This window comes from Schistocerca cancellata, chromosome 1 (genome assembly GCF_023864275.1).
Source record: "Schistocerca cancellata isolate TAMUIC-IGC-003103 chromosome 1, iqSchCanc2.1, whole genome shotgun sequence".
Lineage (NCBI taxonomy): Eukaryota > Metazoa > Arthropoda > Insecta > Orthoptera > Acrididae > Schistocerca > Schistocerca cancellata.
Genome location: NC_064626.1, coordinates 1,000,528,068 through 1,000,545,752, shown reverse-complemented (window position 1 = coordinate 1,000,545,752; position 17,685 = coordinate 1,000,528,068).

The following is a 17,685-nucleotide window of genomic DNA, read 5'->3' as shown; positions in this document are numbered from 1 at the left end:
GCACATGATCTAGCAGCACAGGTACAGTATCCAGAATGAAATCGTGATAACGTGCTCCATTGAGCGTAGGTGGAAGAATATGGTGCCCAATCAAGACATCACCAACAATGCCTGCCCAAACTTTCACAGAAAATCTGTGCTGATGATGGGATTGCACAATGGCGTGCGGATTCTCGTCGGCCCACAAATGTTGATTGTGAAAATTTACAATTTGATCACATTGGAATGAAACCTCATCCGTAAAGCGAACATTTGCACTGAAATGAAAATTGACACATTGTTGGATGAACCATTCGCAGAAGTGTACCCATGGAGGCCAATCAGCTGCTGATAGTGCCTGCACACGCTGTACATGGTACGGAAACAACTGGTTCTCCCGTAGCACTCTCCATACAGTGACGTGGTCAACGTTACCTTGTACAGCAGCAACTTATCTGACGCTGACATTAGATTTATCATCAACTGCACGAAGAATTGCATCGTCCATTGCAGGTGTCCTCGTCGTTATAGGTCTTCCCCAGTCGCGAGTCATAGGCTGGAATGTTCCGTGCTCCCTAAGACGCCGATCAATTGCTTCGAACGTCTTCCTGTCGGGACACCTTCGTTCTGGAAATCTGTCTCGATGCAAACGTACCGCACCACGGCTATTGCCCCGTGCTAATCCATACATCAAATGGGCATCTGCCAACTCCGCATTTGTAAATATTGCACTGACTGCAAACCCACGTTCGTGATGAACACTAACCTGTTGATGCTACGTACTGAGTGTTTGATGCTAGTACTGTAGAGCAATGAGTCGCATGTCAACACAAGCACCGAAATCAACATTACCATCCTTCAATTGGGCCAACTGGCGGTGAATCGAGGAAGTACAGCACATACTGACGAAACTAAAATGAGCTCTAACATGGAAATTAAGCATTTCCGTACACATGTCCACATAACATCTTTTCTTTATTTGTGTGTGAGGAATGTTACCTGAAAGTATGGCCGTACCTTTTTGTAACACCCTGTATAAATCTATTTTCGTTGTTAACAAATTTCTCATCTCTGCAATCGTTATTCTTGACATTACCAGTATCCTCTCTATTTCGGCAGTTATTTTCTTGCCCATATTACAAAAATCATGTACTGGTTTAAGTGTAATTGATGTGACTTGAAGTTACTTTGTGTTTAGCATTGTCTTATCCATAAGACACATGACTGCATATCGATGCATGAAGAGCTTTCCTCAACTATTACTAATCTGATGATGTACAAACCGAAAAGCGTCATTAAAAAAGTAGTTACCACACAACCTGTGACTTCAATTTATGTTTTGTAATAACCATAATAGCACGTATATAACCTGCAAATCACTTTAGGTTTGCCGTTTGTAAATCTGATTCACTCAACATCACCTGATTCCGTTAGACTACATTTCGTTAACCTTGTTTTGCTTTTGTTGATGTTCATCTTATATCGTCCTTTCAAGACATTGTCCATTCAGTTAAACTGATGTCACAAGACCTCTATTGTCTCTGACAGAATTGCAGTGTCACCGGCCATCCTCCTAAACTTCCTAATCCAAATTTTTCTTTGGTTCCCTTACAGCTTGCTCGATGTGCAGATTGAATAACATAAGGGATATGTCACTCCCTTCTCAGCCATTGTTTCCTTCGACTCTTAAAACTGCCGCCTGGTTTCTGTACTAGTTGTAAACACTAAACAGCCTTTCTCTCTCTGTGTCTTACTCCCGCTAATTTCAAAATTTCAAAAGTATTCCAGCCAACAACATGGAAAGCTTCGTCTATGTTTGCCATTGCTATAAACGTACCTTTGTCTTTCAGTAACCGATCTTCTAAGAGAAGCCATTAGGTTAGTATTGCCTTGCTTGTCTCTACATTGCTCTGAAATCCAGACAGACCTTCTCCGAGGTCGGCTTCCAGCTCTTCCATTTGTCTGTAAAGAATTCATGTTAGTATTTTGCTACAGTGACGTATTAAACCGATAGTTCGGTAATTTTCAAATCTGTCAGCAACTCCTTTCTTTGGAATTGTTGTTATTGCATTCTTCTTGAAGTCTTGAAGATATTTCGTCTGTGCCAAACATCTTGAACGCCCGTTGGAAGAGCTTAGACATGACTGGCTCTCCCAAGGCTGTTCGGTAGTTTCGACGGAATGTCATCTACTCTCGGGGCCTTGTTTCGACTTTACGTCTTTCAGCGCTCTGTCAAATTCTACGTCTTAGTATATCTCCCATTTCATTTTAATCTAGGACCTCTTACAATTCTGTAATACTGACTTCAACACTCATCTCATTTGCACAGACCCTCTACATACTCCTTCCACCTTTCAGCTTTCCCTTCTTTGATTAGGACTGGTTTTCCGTCTGAGGTCTTGATATTGATAGAGCTGCTTTCCTTTTCTCCGAAGGCATCTTTATTTTTCTATTTTTCTACCTTTCTCCTAGTGAAATATGCTCCTAAATCCTTACAATTGTCCTCTAGCCACTTTTGCATAGCCATTTGGCACTACCTCTGAATATCATCTATTAGATGTTTGTATTCCCTTTCGCCTGCTTCATTTGATGAATTTTTAAATTTTCTTCTTTCATAATTTAATTTTAATATCTCTTGTGTTATACAAGGATTTCTAATAGGTCTTGTATTTTTAACTGTTGGATCCTCTGCTGCTTCCACGATTTCCTCTTTCACAGCTACCTATTCGTCCTCTAGTGCATTCTTTTCCCCTGTTCTATTCAATCGTTGCTCAAGCTCCCTCTGAAACCCTCAACAACCTCAAGTTCTTTCAACTTATCCCGTTCCGATCACTTTAACTTCCGATATTTTTGCAGTTTTCTTAGTTTTAATATGCAGTTCATAACCAGTAAATTGTGGTCAGAGTCCAATACAGCCCTAGAAATGTCTTACAGCTTAAAATCTGGTTCCTAAATCTCTGTCTAAATGTTAGGTAATCAACCTGAAACATTCCGGTGCCGTCAGGTCTTTTCCACGTACACGGTCTTCTTCCATGATTCTTAAACCAAGTGTTATCAGTGATTAAATATGCTTTGCGTAAAATTCTACCTGGTGGCTTCCTCTTTCTGTCATTTCCCCCATTCCGTATTCACCTACTATTTTTCCTTCGTCTCCCTTAACTATCTGAATAATTTCTTTTATCTCTTCATGCATTTCTTCTGTCTCCTCATCGTATGCGAAGCCAGATCCTTATTTCTTATGTTTTTATTAAACCTAGTCCTGAATTAACCTCATTTTATTTTGTATTTATAAACCTTTATTCACCTGATCAGATTTCCTGTTCCTCTTGCCACTGAACTTCACAAATCTCACTATATCTAAATTCAACATATCCAATATCACTTTTACATTTTATAATCCATCTACTCGATTACGAAATCTAACATTCCACGCTCCTATCAGTAGAACACTGTTTTTGTTTCTTCTGATGACGACATTCTTCTGGCTAGTCAGCTCCTGGAGATCCGAATGGGGGACTATTTTACCTCCGGGATATTTTAACCCAGAGGATGCCATTATCATTTAACCGTACGTTAGAGCTGCATGCCCTGTGGAATAATTACATATAGCATTGAATCGAAATTTTTGTGATTGGGAGTGAAAATCTGGGCTTTTATTAGCTGAAGAGGCTGAGCTGAATATCTTTTGTTGAAATATTTATTGGCAGGGCTGTTGAGGTGCAAGGAAGATTCTGGTACTAGTGCTTATAATTAAATTAAATACAACAGTGACCACCAGTATAAAAAGCCTGCACAACTTATAAAATCATCAGTTATTTACTCAGACATAATATAGCAAAACCGTAAATGCAGTTCCTGGCAATTTTCACCAGAATACATAAAGGCGCACAATACTTTCACGGGCACTACTGCTAACGGCCAAACTCCTCAGTTTTATCGTGCATGTAGCGCCAGAGAAATAAATCTTAGCAAGAATTCCAAATAAGCTCACCGTCCCTGTACATGGTAAACTCCTGGATTCGGTTTGAACGTGAGTCCATAAGGTTGTGCAGATACGTCGCATCCAGATTAACATTCTGACCGAGGATTTGATCGCACAGATCAACCATATTGTGGGAATGCGGATGACGGGATTTTACCCACTGTTCCAATACGTCCCACAGACTCTCTGAGGGGCTCATATCAGGTGATTTTGCAGGCCATTTGAGATGTAATAAGGTGAGGTATTATATTCACCCAAACCTATTAACTTTTCTGTTGTCTTTATTTGCGTTTGTGAGCAATGGCCTCTTGGGCGTAACCGACTCCAATTGTTCATTGCATGCAGATCCCACCTCGAAGCTCTGTCGCTAACAGGTGTGGACTGACCTTCATTCATCGCCTGGTTTTGATTCACAGACCGTGAAATTCGTCTCACTTCCCTCTCAGTGAGGATGTTTTCCCGACCACAGTTCTGACGTTGTGTTTCGGCGGCACGTGTGTTGAAACACTGCTTGTAGACTTATTAAACAGTTCACCGCGAAACACCAATAAATCCAGCAATTTCACACATCGTGTGGCAATGGGCACGGCCAAATACAGCTGCCCCTTTTTGCCGCTCTGTCTCGTCCTTACATTTACCCATGTTTATGTACAATGTCCGCTTGAAACATCACTGATCCCTACTACCTTGTGCTCACTTAGAGACAGCTCAGGTGTGGTGGACCACATGACTCGAACGCTGCTCCTACTGCAAAGGTTCAACGACTCTTCTGTGCGTGCGCACTGGAGTTTATGTTGTATCCGGCGAGCTTGCAATAGAGTCTTGCACGGTCAGCGCATATGGTAAGTTCTGGATTCACTTTCCTGCACGAGGGTGCAAAACGTCACTACATAAAACCCTAATAGCAATTAGAACAGAGAGGGAGGGTGAACAATCCACAACTTGCTATACTCTCAAGCAAGACAAGGAGAACTACAAAAAAACCTTCCTTCGACACTGGAATATTTGACGTGGGCCGCACTCCTTGTAAACACTTCTCACCAACTCAAACAACAATGACGTGGGTCCGCGCCCGTAAACGGTGCACATCACCTACCACACGAAGTCCGTAGTTAGTTTATGGCATCTGATATCCAAATGTATCCTCAAAATTCTTGTCTTAATCTCTGCACACGCAGTAGAATCTCTCTCCACCACAGGATTCTTCCTTGCAGTTGATAGTGAACGCTCTACCAAAAGAGAGAAATAATGGGGGTGTGGTAGCAGCAACGATGGAAAAGAATCCAGCTGCACGCCACTCACAATTTCGTTCATAAGAGCGCTCCAGCACAAGACGACCACCAACCATGTCAACCATATGAGCTGAAACAATTAATAGTAGACCTAATGTATAACACAAAGCAATCAAGCTAAATACGTGGGTTGTTCGGAAAGTAAGAATCGTTCGGTCATGAAATGGAAACCACGGTGAAAATCAAAACTGTTTTCTTTGCACATTTAGCTACGCCTTCCAGTTACTTGTCTACATAGTCACCGCTCCGATCCAGACATTATACCAAATTTCCAACACCATCGTCATAAAGGCAACCGCCTGTGATTTCTGGTAATTTGCTACCTGGCCTATAGCGCGCAGCCTGCTCCCAAGTGTTTTCTTCGCATCCAGCGTTTCGTGTGGACAGAGATGATACTCGGAACGAGCCAATTACGGCTGTGTTGTGAGTTATCGAACACTTCCCATCGAAAGGCTGTAGGAGCGTCTTCACTGGCCCTGCAGAGTGCGGCTGAGAATTGCCATGAAGAAGGAAGTGCGTGACAGTCGTGTTAGGTGGGCTGCATTCATTAAGGTGAAGCCTGTCAGCGGGCCTTCCTACTTGGCGGGAGACATCGTTGTTCTAGGCACCTTTACTCGCTCACACTGCGCTCACAACTGAAAAGAGCGTCTTGATGCGATCGATGGGCATACTAGAGACACTGCCAAAAGCGTCTGTATAAAGCTTCGTCGGATTTTCACAGTGGCTTCCATTTCGCGACAGATCGTTCCTGACTTTGCAAGTAGCCCTCGTATAAAAGAATAGTGTCCTCTCAGTAACAGGGTATCTGCATTTTGGATCAGCGAACCCACACACTACTGTAATACAATCCTTTCAGACTTATTATTCAGACGGTTCCTGCAGATCTCACAGTAGCACAAGTTGCATATCAACGGTGTGGCCACGACACCAACCATTAATTCTTTGCCCTATTATGTCTGAGCCCCTCAGCGCTACTTCACGGATCAAAAGAGGCGTTCTAACAGACACTATGTCATAGGGTCGATTGACTGTTCCACGCCTCCACCGTTCGCTGCACGTCCGCCAGACAGGGCGCCCATCCTACCCTCTAGCGGCTAGCTGCGGATCAACGCTCTTCAAGTGCAGCGCCAGTAACAAGATACACGAATCAGAATCACCGGGACGATGGATATACGGCACAGCATCACCTAAAGTGTATCCATTTGTTAATTCTTAAATAGCGTTATCAAATGGACGTCACGCAGTTACCTAGCATATGATGAGGTAGCAATATTATTGTTTTACTTGCAATTCAAGTCTTTCTACAACTTGCTTCAATAACAATATCATTGGAACTTGGATTCCTTCCTTGTGTAATACAGTATGACCAAACGCAACATTTCTCGAATTGTTATATATATCGTTAAAACTGAAGAAACTGCAAGAAACTACAAAAAAGTGGGAATTTAAGGAGATAGGACCTGGATAAACTGACAGAGTGTTTCATGGAGGGCATTACGGAACGATTGACAAGAATGTGGGAAAGAAATACAGTAGAAGGAGAATGGGTAGCTTTGAGAGATGAAATAGTGAAGGCAGCAGAGGATCAAGTAGGTAAAAAGGGCGAGGGATAGTAGTAATCCTTGGGTAACAAAAGATATAGTGAATTTAATTGATGAAGGGAGAAAATATAAAACTGCAGTAAATGAAGTAGGCAAAAAGGACTACAAACGTCTCAAAAATGAGATCGACAGGAAGTGAAAAATGGTTAAGCAGGATGGCTAGAGGACAAATGTAAGGATATAGAGGCATATAACACTAGGAGTTAGATAGATACTGCCTACAGGAAAATTAAAGAGACCTGTGGAGAAAAGAGAACCACTTGTATGAATATCAAGAGCTCTGATACAAGCCCGTTGTAAGCAAACAAGGAAAAGCAGAAAGGTGGAAGGAGCATATAGAGGGTCTATACAAGGGCGATGTACTTGAGGACAATATTATGGAAATGGAAGAGGATGTAGATGAAGATGAAATGGGAGATATGATACTGCGTGAGGTCGAAACAAGGCCCCGGGAGTAGACAACATTCCATTATAACTAATGATAGCTTGGGAGAGCCAGCCATGACAAAACTCTACCATCTGATGAGCTGCATCAAACCAGTCTCTGGACTGAAGACATGGTAGTTCCATCAAAAAACACAGTACACAGAAGCACATCTGTTTAAAAAGGCGGATATCTTTAAACATTGAAAATCTACTTTAAACGGTTCGCTCAGAGATCTTGCTGTCCTTAGTAATAAAAAGACAGAGTGAAGTGAACGACGACGAATTTGACTGGTTGTCATGTGGTGACGTCCGCTACGATCCAATACAACGAGAAAAAAAGGCGGTAGCGTCCTTGATTTGTAATCAAAACGTCCTCGCTCTGTGTTTGAACCTCGCCACTATTTAAATTTTTAACAAAAGTCATCAGCACTGTCGGCTGATGACTTCTGACCTAAGAACTCATACCATTGTGCCGACGGTCTTTTGAAAGAGGGGGGAGGAGCAGACACAGCTTCAGGGCACTCTTTTTCCCTTGGGATGGGAAACTGTCCTCATAGGTGGAATAAAAAGAAATGATCAACGACAGGGGGGTGCAGAAGACAATGGGAACCACAGCATTAAAGATACATAATGTGTCACCTGACCCCACAACACCACAGTGGTGACTGTACTCAGCTATGCAGGCAAATTAGCTTTCAAGGTAAACCACCGAGTCCTCGTTCACCGACCTGATATTGATGTGTTGCTTCCAAAAGGGGTGTGGCAGGAAAGTTGTGTCACACATTTAATGTTTCAGGGACTTCGGATGCGATTCGTCAGTGATACTTTGGAAAGGTATCATCCATGAGTTATATTAATAAATAAAATAAATTGAAATTTGACATTTTTGGTCAATTTCATGAACGTCCCTCCTCAATTTCCTACCTGTTTGCAATTTCCTCACTTTTAATCTGCAGTGTGTAGCCAATGAATATCTGCCCTTGAAAATGTCTTACAGATTAAAATCTGGTTTCGAAATCTCTGTCTTACCATTATATAATCAATCTTAATACTGCCAGTACCTTCAGCTCTCATGCACGTAAACAATCTTTTCTGCAGTCCATATTCTGCCAGAGTTTTCCTTCTCTTTTTCTGTTTCCATTTACTACCGATGTCTAGTCACGTATCCCGGGTAAACTGTCGTCTACCTGTTTCTATTTCAATAATTTCCTTGACCTCATTATACATGTCAATGTCTTCATCATATGCGTGGACAGTGGGCATATAAATTTGTGCTACCGTGGTGGGTGTTGTCTTCATTTCTGCCTACGTCATGATGACTATGGTGTTCATAGTAGCTTACCAGCATTCCTGTTTTCATCATATTATTAGACCTATTCCTGCATTACCACTATTTGTCTTCGCTTTTATAACCCTTTGCTGACCTCACTAGGAGACCTGTACTTCTTGTCACTGCATTTCACTAATTCCCATTATAGCTACATGCAACCTATCCATTTCCATTTAAAATTCCCTAAACTGCCTTCCTAATTAAGTATCTAATATTCCACGCTCCGAACCGTGGTGTGCCGTTTTGTTTTTTTCTGATGAAATCCTCATTCTGAATTGTTACCGCTCGGAGATCCGAATGAGGGACTATTTTACCTCTGTAATATTTTACCTCTGTAATACTTTACCCAAGAGAGTGCCATCACTATTAAACCATATAGTAGCGCTGCATGCTATTGGAAAAACGGCTTTACTTTCGCCTTGCTTTCAGCCGGCCATAGTACCATCACAAAAAGACCACGTCCACAAATTTTTTGAGAAAGGGTCAGTGAATCATCCTAACTGTCGTCTGTGCAGCTACCGAAAAGGCTCCTGCTCCATTCAGGAACTACCGGCCTTTCCACAGATGCCCCTGCGATGAGGTTACTCCAACGGTATGTCTATGTGCGTTGTTGAGGCACACTGATCACGCTACTTCGGCATGTTCCATGGTTCACAGGCAGAACATGTATCACATCAGAAAACTTCAGGAAGGACACATACGCTGATAACTATTTTAGAGTCGAACCTGTGTACGAAATACCAGACCTTCTATTAAACTAATTTCTTCCATAAACGTTGAAGTTTTGAACATGGCTGCGTGGTCAGCGACCGTTTACAAAGTGAAATTATAGCAATAACAGCCCTCTTCCATAAACGGTCAAAATTTTCAACAAAGTTGTTGGTAAATGACAGCGTATTGGGGAGTACTGAAGCTTTTCACTCTTAAATTTGCTACAAGAAAAAGCCTGGGATAATCTTAAACGAAATTTCTCCCAGGGAATTACGACAAGAGTCCACTATAATTAAAGTAGTGACTTTAATGCAATACCTTGACGAGCGAGGTAACCGTCCAAAGACGGCAAGCTTGATCCATAATTCTAGATAAATGAAATTAGTGTTTGCTATTAAGAGGTGATAATTACGCATTCAGGTAATATTTCAGTTTGATTTTCAGTTTGATTTTGGTGAGGCACCTTATGCCAGTAAAACGATGACCGTCGCCTTTGTTCGAAGATAACTGACCAATTGAACTGAGAAAATTCTTATGTAATAATATAGAGAAGGAACTGAGAGCAATGATCGGCAACTCGATCTCGGGGAGGTTCCGGTTAGCGATACAACACGAATAAATAAAAAATGCGAATTTTACGGTATATTAATAATTTTGCGAAAATTGTTCTTTCACCGTCACCGTTACCGTCACCGTCACCAACCCAAAAATCTCATGAAAGGTGATAGTTATCAACACAAAGTTTATCAGGTCCAATATTACTAAATAAGTCACACATTCACTGTCGTAACAATACGCTGTAGACACCAAACAGGTATGCTTACGTTAAGACAGATAGACGACGAAAGAGCCTTAATAAATCGACAACAATTAAAAAGAGATATTTCGCTTGTTTTATAAAAGTTTCCTAGGTTCCAGTCGTTTCAACAATCTTGCTTCGTGTGGAAAGTCTCTCGTCAAGTATATTCGAACGCATAAAGCGTTTCATACGTAGAATGAAACGGAAATTGACATTCATTACAGAATTCACATATTCTTATCAGTATAAAACTATTGTATGATTTATACTTTCACATGGTTCCTACGGGGGTTGCATAAATATGTTGCTGAGGTGGCTTTCACTCCTAAGAATGGTTTGATGCAGCTCACCACGCTGCTGTATCCTGTGCGAGCCTTTTCATCTCCCAATAACTACTGCAACCTACATTTTTCTGAATATGCTTACGATTTTTACCTCACACATTTCCTTTCAACACTAAACTGGCGAGTCCTTGATTTCGCAGAATGTGTCCTATCAACCGATCCTTTCTTTTCATCAAGTTGTGCCACAAACTTCTTTCCTCCCCAGTTCTATTTAAGACTTCCTCATTAATTACGCGATCGACCCATCTAATTTTCAACATTCTTCTATAGTACCCTATTTCGAAAGCTTCTATTCTGTTTTTCACGGACTGTCGTTAGAATTTAATAATATCTTCGAGGATTTAACGTTGCAGCGATGGAAGATAATTTAGCTGGAACTACTGTCCCTTGGGTCACCGTTACTCCAGGAATTTCTGGAAGACCTAATTATTTCGATACCCAAACCTTTTAGAGCCACGCGACCTGACAGTTATCGGCCGCTCCTCCCGGAGATGCGTCTCAAGCGAAAGCTGCACATACGTCCTTGGGTGGAGATACTAATGTACAATCGACGCTGTGTGATTACAGAGACGTTATCACCATTACAACAGTTTATCGTCTGCAGAGAGCCACTATCTCCATCGATTTCGATCAGGCATTCGATCGCGTGAATTACACCTTTCTCGCGAAAGTAATGGAACGGATGGTTTTCCAACACGCCTTGGTCCTCTTACATGTCCCTACTTCTTGAAGCTTCAAGGAGCGTGATGATCAATGGACAGATGAGACACCAATATCGATCACACGATCAGCCCGACAAGGTGGCCCCCTTTCAACATTCATGTACGCCATCGCACTAAAACCGCTCCTCTGCGGCCTGCAACGACGTTAATCAGTGTTCAGCCTACGAGAACACACAATTAAATGCCGCACGTATGCATACGTCCTCGTTCAAATGGATGTGAAATCGTATGGGACTTAACTGCTAAGGTCATCAGTCACAAAGCTTACACACTACTTAACCTAAATTATCCTAAGGTCAAAAACACCCCCAAGCCCGAGGGAGGACTCGAACCTCCGCCGGAACCAGCCGCACAGTCCAAGACTGCTGCGCCTTAAACCGCTCGGTTAATTCCACGCGGCGCAGGCGTCCTCGTCTTCATCGCACGTACCAATGGGAAGATTCAAGAGGCTACGTGGTGGATCGAACAAAACGAGAGTGATTCTGGTAGCCAAATGAACGTTACCAAAACCTTCGCAATGGTTGGAAGGGGACTCCGTAATAAAAGTATAGCTCCGTTCAGGAAGACGGGGAGTCTAAGCTGTCCTGTCTTGGAATCGTTTTTACTCTAGATATCCGTCGTACCACAGCTATCAACTTCCGACGCCTTCTTCAGAATATCAGGGCGGGCATTCAATGTCAGTTACTGCGAAAAATGAACATGTTAAAAATCTGCACTTTATTAACATTTATACACATTGCACAAATTTTACCTAGCTCTACATTAATGGCGCGTCCGATCCAAGTGGCCTCCGGTTATTTTGTCAGTACTGGTCGCGTATTCAAGGCCAAGTATGGCACTCTTGCAGTTCCCTAGAGAAGAGGGGTGGCGCTCTGATCAGTGTTCATGTGCTCCCTACAGGTCTTTACATATGTATAGTCATGCGGTTAGGAACAACAGTCTCAGCACATTGGACTTTCCATCGACGAACTCGCACCTAGTTCATGCCAGCCGCCGATCGCCCTGGCCCACATTGCACCAAAAATATCACATATATAACTTTTCCTTCTAGAATGCCGTTATGTCCTTGATGAGTTTCCTCGCACTAGGGCTCCCACTACGCGAGATATTTATCACCTGCTAATGCGAACTCACCCCAGGAATGTTACCAGAGGACGTACCCACAGGTTAGGTGGCCTGCGGTATGGCAGGCAGTTCATCAACCATACAGTAAGGAGCGCCACCTGGTACATCGTCTTACCGGTAAATGCCAGACGCGAATCAAACCATGCCGTCGCCTTGTCTGACATCCCCGCTGCCTGAGGTGTAATGTGGACGACACGGGCTAACATTGTCTCCTCTTCAGCGCGCCGGCAGATGCTGGCCCCTTATCTCCGGGTACCAACGCATATGATCGTTCCCGATGTGCTCCTGTGTCCGGATGAAACGTATTTTCTGCCATCAAATATGTTTGCGGTCACCTGGATAAAGTCATCGCTGCCCATATCTTTACAGAAATGGACCCAAAAACGTCATCGATTTTTGGGCGTTTTTCCTAACACGACAAAACGCAATGATACGACACGTTAAATACCAGTCCACATTTGCTAATTATCAATGGATAATTCTTTCCAACCCGCCTCGCAATTGAAACCTTCACGATGGCGAAGTTTGACAGGTGAATCTGGATTCTCATGACCATGAAAGGCTCGGCGTTCGCTTTCCGAAGGCATGCCCCCAAGCGACTTCTACAAAACGGACCGTCGTGGATTCATTTTCAGACACCAGTAGCATCTTTGAGCTTTTTGCTAAGTTATTCTTGTTACACTGTATATTAGGTAAAAAAACGACACTCAAAACTGTTTCCTTAGACACCTGTATTCTGTAATTTTTAGTGGTTAATTTCAGAGTAAGTGCTGTTTCACGTATTAACTATGATTATTATGTTCGTATTTATAAACTTTGTCAGCATCGTTCCTAACTGAGATTTTGTATTTTGTAATGCTGGAAAACCTTTCCTGGAAAATTTAATTGCAAATAAAAAAAATAAAAAAATTGAAACATCAAGGCCCAAACTTGAGTGGTGGGGGAAGCGGTTTAACAAAGGGGTTAAGGCGGCAACTCGTGTAAAGGAGGAAATCTAGGTTCTTTAACTACATCTACGTACATACTCCGCAATCCATCATACGGTGCGTGGCGGAGGGTACCTCCTAACACAACTAGCATCTTCTATCCCTGTTCCACTCCCAAACAGAACGAGGGAAAAATGACTGCATATATGCCTCTGTATGAGCCCTAACCTCTCTTATATCTCTCTTATCTTTGTGGTCTTTCCGCGAAATGTAAGTTGGCGGCAGTAAAATAGTACTGCAGTCAGCCTCAAATGCTGGTTCTCTAAATTTCCTCAGTAGCGATTCACGAAAAGAACGCCTCCTTTCCTCTACAGACTCCCACCCGAGTTCCTGGAGCATTTCCGTAACACCCGCGTGATGATCAACCCTACCAGTAACAAATCTAGTCGCCCGCCTCTGAATTGTTTCTCTCTCAATCCGACCTGATAGGGATCAAAAATGGCTTTGAGCACTATGCGACTTAACTTCTGAGGTCATCAGTCGCCTAGAACTTAGAACTAATTAAACCTAACTAATCTAAGGACATCACACACATCCAAGCCCATGGCAGGATTCGAACCTGCGACCGTAGCGGTCGCTCGGCTCCAGACTGTAGCGCCAGACCGCACGGCCACAGCGGCCGGCTGATAGGGATCCCAAACGCCCGAGCAGTACTCAAGAGTAGATGGTATTAGTGTTGTGGCTGACGGTTGGAGTCTTGTTCAGCACAAATCTTCATATATTAGTAGTAAAGCTGTCGCACATTCGTATTCGCATGTCTGCGAATGAATTTATAAATTCCTTCAGCTTCAGACTAAAATGGAAGGAAAAGAACTAGAAGAAGAAGAAGGAGAAGAAGATGAAGAGTGATCAGGGCGGCTAAATGCCATATGAGGGGCTCGGGTTCATTTCATCTTTCCTCATCGACTCGAAGGTTTTCTTTCGCTCGGGGATGGGTGTTGTGCTGTCCTCATCATCATTTTATTATAACTGACAGAAAAGTCGCTGAAGTTGAGTCAGACAAAAAGACTTGCACCAGACGGCCGAACTCCCCGAAAGGGGACTTCCAGCCAAAACTACAATACACACATTTCATTCCTCAATTATGTGGCTGATATGTATTAATGTGACACAGTGTAGTGTGCACATGGACGAGATTCATTAAAATGTATACCATTAAGTCTGAAGATGGCAACATAGCTGAAACTGGCAATCAAAATAAATGCTTTACTATAGCGATCTCTGCTGTCTGAAGTTCCTACTTCTATTTCATATGTTGTAGTGATAAGTGGGCTCATACCGCCAAATTCTTTGTAAATTTAACTCGATGCCTTAATGACTGAAATAACATCAGATACCCTCTCGCTCCGTGACCTTCGGTCAGCCAGTATGTAAAATTTGTTACGTCAAGAAGACGTAGCAGGCTACCCAGCCTTATACGTGAAGGAGGAAGTACGCGGCGTGTGTGGGGCTGCCCCCTCTCGGAGCCCTACGTGCGTCTCACTGAGACGGACGCGATGGCAGCGCGCCGTCGTCAGAGGCCGCTTCTGGGACGAGGAAGCGGTCTGCCGCAGACCGATAAGGGGGCCCATCCTCTGCCTCTGCCTCTGGCTCTGGTTGCGCCTTCGTCACCGGCGGACGCAGTGCTCGCTGAGGGCGCTCGCAAGAAACACCGTCAGTCTCCCGCGTTTTTCACGACTTCGCGAAGAGCTCGCACTTCACTGCTCTGTGAAGCTGTTCCCTTGGGAGCCATCCGCTGGTTGTGGATAAACGTGCAGTTACGCTAACGACGGCCGCGGTCCACACGTAACGAGAAGTGGAGGCCCTGCAAGGTACGTGCTGTCAGCTTCAAAGTCAGTGTCTTTCACATTCCTGTGCCATTAGTGTTAGGATCGTGGTTCATATTTTCCATCTGATGAGCTTGTTGTGACCTACGCTCAAATCTTACTCGTACACGGTTCCCCAGGTGAGCGTCAAATGATTTGTTTCGTTTGTTCTGTTGTTGGTGCACATGAGACGCCGTAATCGAGACTTAACTGTTGTCTCACAGATATATACGTATTCTGTTTGGCTGCAGAACACTACTCTACGGATGTGATGCTGTTTCCTCCTTTGTAACAGCCTCAGCTGGTTTTACACGGTTTGGATGTTAGAAATATTATGCCACCACTGTTTATATACTATTGGCGTAATACACACAATCAGAACTCCTCCCACAACCATCTCACTGGATGTGATGCATGTATGCGGGAATCGAACCCGGTATGACATTCCGTCGCACTGACCACTCAGCTACCAGGGGCGGACCGTATTCAAATACATATATATTAACAAGCAGAATATGGTGTTGCTGTCTGCAACGCCTACAAAAAGTATGGCGCAGTTGCTAGATCGGTTACTGCTGCTACAATGGCAGTCAATATTTATGGGAGTTTGAACGTGGTGTTTTAGTCGGCGCAAGAGTGATGGGACAAACCATCTCCGAGCTAGCGATGAAGTGCCGTGTACGACCATTTCACGAGTGTACCGTGAAGATCAGGAACCCGGTAAAACATAAAATCCCCGAAATCGCAGCGTCCGGAGAAAGATCCTCCAAGATACATTGCAACTGTTTATTGCGCATTTTAATTTTACTGCATCATTTAATTTTAGTGCACCAACTACTTAAATTTCTCATTGACTAAAAAAAAAAAGTAAAAACGTTCTCTACAACTTACTGTAGAAGCGAGTAATCTTGTTAATCAATACCCTCATTATGCTGTGCCTAGTTCAACGTGACAGAACTGCAACCCTTCCGCAAATTGCTGCATATTTCAGCGCTGGGCCATCAACAAGTGTCAGCGTGCGAACCATTCAACGAAACATCATCGATACGGGCTTTCGGAGCCGAAGGCCTACTCGTGTACCCTTCATCACTGCACGACACATAGTCTTACATCTCGCCTTGGCCTGTCAAAATCGACATTGGGCTGTTGATGACAAGAAATATGTTGCGTGGTCGGATGAGTCTTGTTTAAAATTGTATCGCGCGGATAGACGTGTACGGGTATGGAGACAACCTCATGAATTTATGAACCCTGCATGCCAGCAGGCACTGTTCAAGTTGGTGTAGGCTCTGTAATGGTGTGGGGCGTGTGCAGTTGGCGTGACATGGGACCCCTGATACCTCTACATACGACTCTGGCAGGTGACGCGTACGTAAGCATCCAACCTGATAACCTGCAACCATTCATGTACATTGTGCATTCCGACGGACTTGGGCAATTACAAGAGGACACTACGACACCCCAAACGTCCAGAATTGTGACAGGGTGGCTTCAGGAACACTCTTCTGAGTTTAAACACTTCCGCTGGCCACCAGACTCCCGAGACATGAACATTATTGACCCTATCTGAAAGATACCTTGCAACGTGCTGTTCAGAAGAGATATTCACTCCTCGCGCTCTTACTGATTATGGACAGCCCTGCAAGACCATGTTGTCAGTTCCCTCCAGCACTACTTCAGACATTAGTAGAGCCCATGCCATGTCGTGTTGCGGCGCTTCTGCGTGCTCGTGGGGACCCTACACGATATTAAGGAGGTGTGCCAGCTTCTTTGGTTCTTCAGTGTAAAACATACGTTATTAACGTCATACTGTTTATTCTTCATGTCTGCATACACCGTAATATAAAAGCAGCGACGCACCACGAAGGAATTAATCTGAATGGGACAGAAATCTGTAAATGTCACGTACATATACAGACAAATTAATGTTTGCAATTTCAGAAAAATGGAAGATTTATTCAGCAGGAAGAGCGTCACAAGTTGAGAAAGTCAATAACTCGTTGGTCCATCTCTGGCCCTTATGCAAGCAGTTATTCGACTTGGAATTCATTGACAGAAATCCTCCTAAGGGATATCGTACCAAATTCTGTGCAACTGCCGCGTTACATCGTTAATAGCTCGAGCTGACTGGAGAGGCCTCCCACAATGCTCCAAACGCTTGCAATTGAGTAGAGATCCAGCGACCTCGATGGCTAACGCAGGATTTTGAAAGCACGAAGACAAGCAGTAAAAACTCTCACCGTGAGCGGGCGGGCATTATCTTGCTGTAATGTTAGGCCAGGACGACTTGCCACGAAGGACAACTAAAACTAGCATAGAATATCGTCAGCGTACCGCTGTGTTCAATTTGTGACGCCCTGCTTTTTTTAAGTCATATCATTTGTTTTTCTGTACACGCTCATAACATCTACCGATTTCCGTGCCATTACAATAGTTACTTCGTGCTTCGTTGTTTTTCTCGTCTTAGAGTGTATTTATTTACATAGTGTTTTTCTACATAGTCACCCTGGCGACGAACACATTTCTCCTAAGAACAGACCATACTGTTGATACCGTTTCTGTCGAATATTTGACTTTATTGAC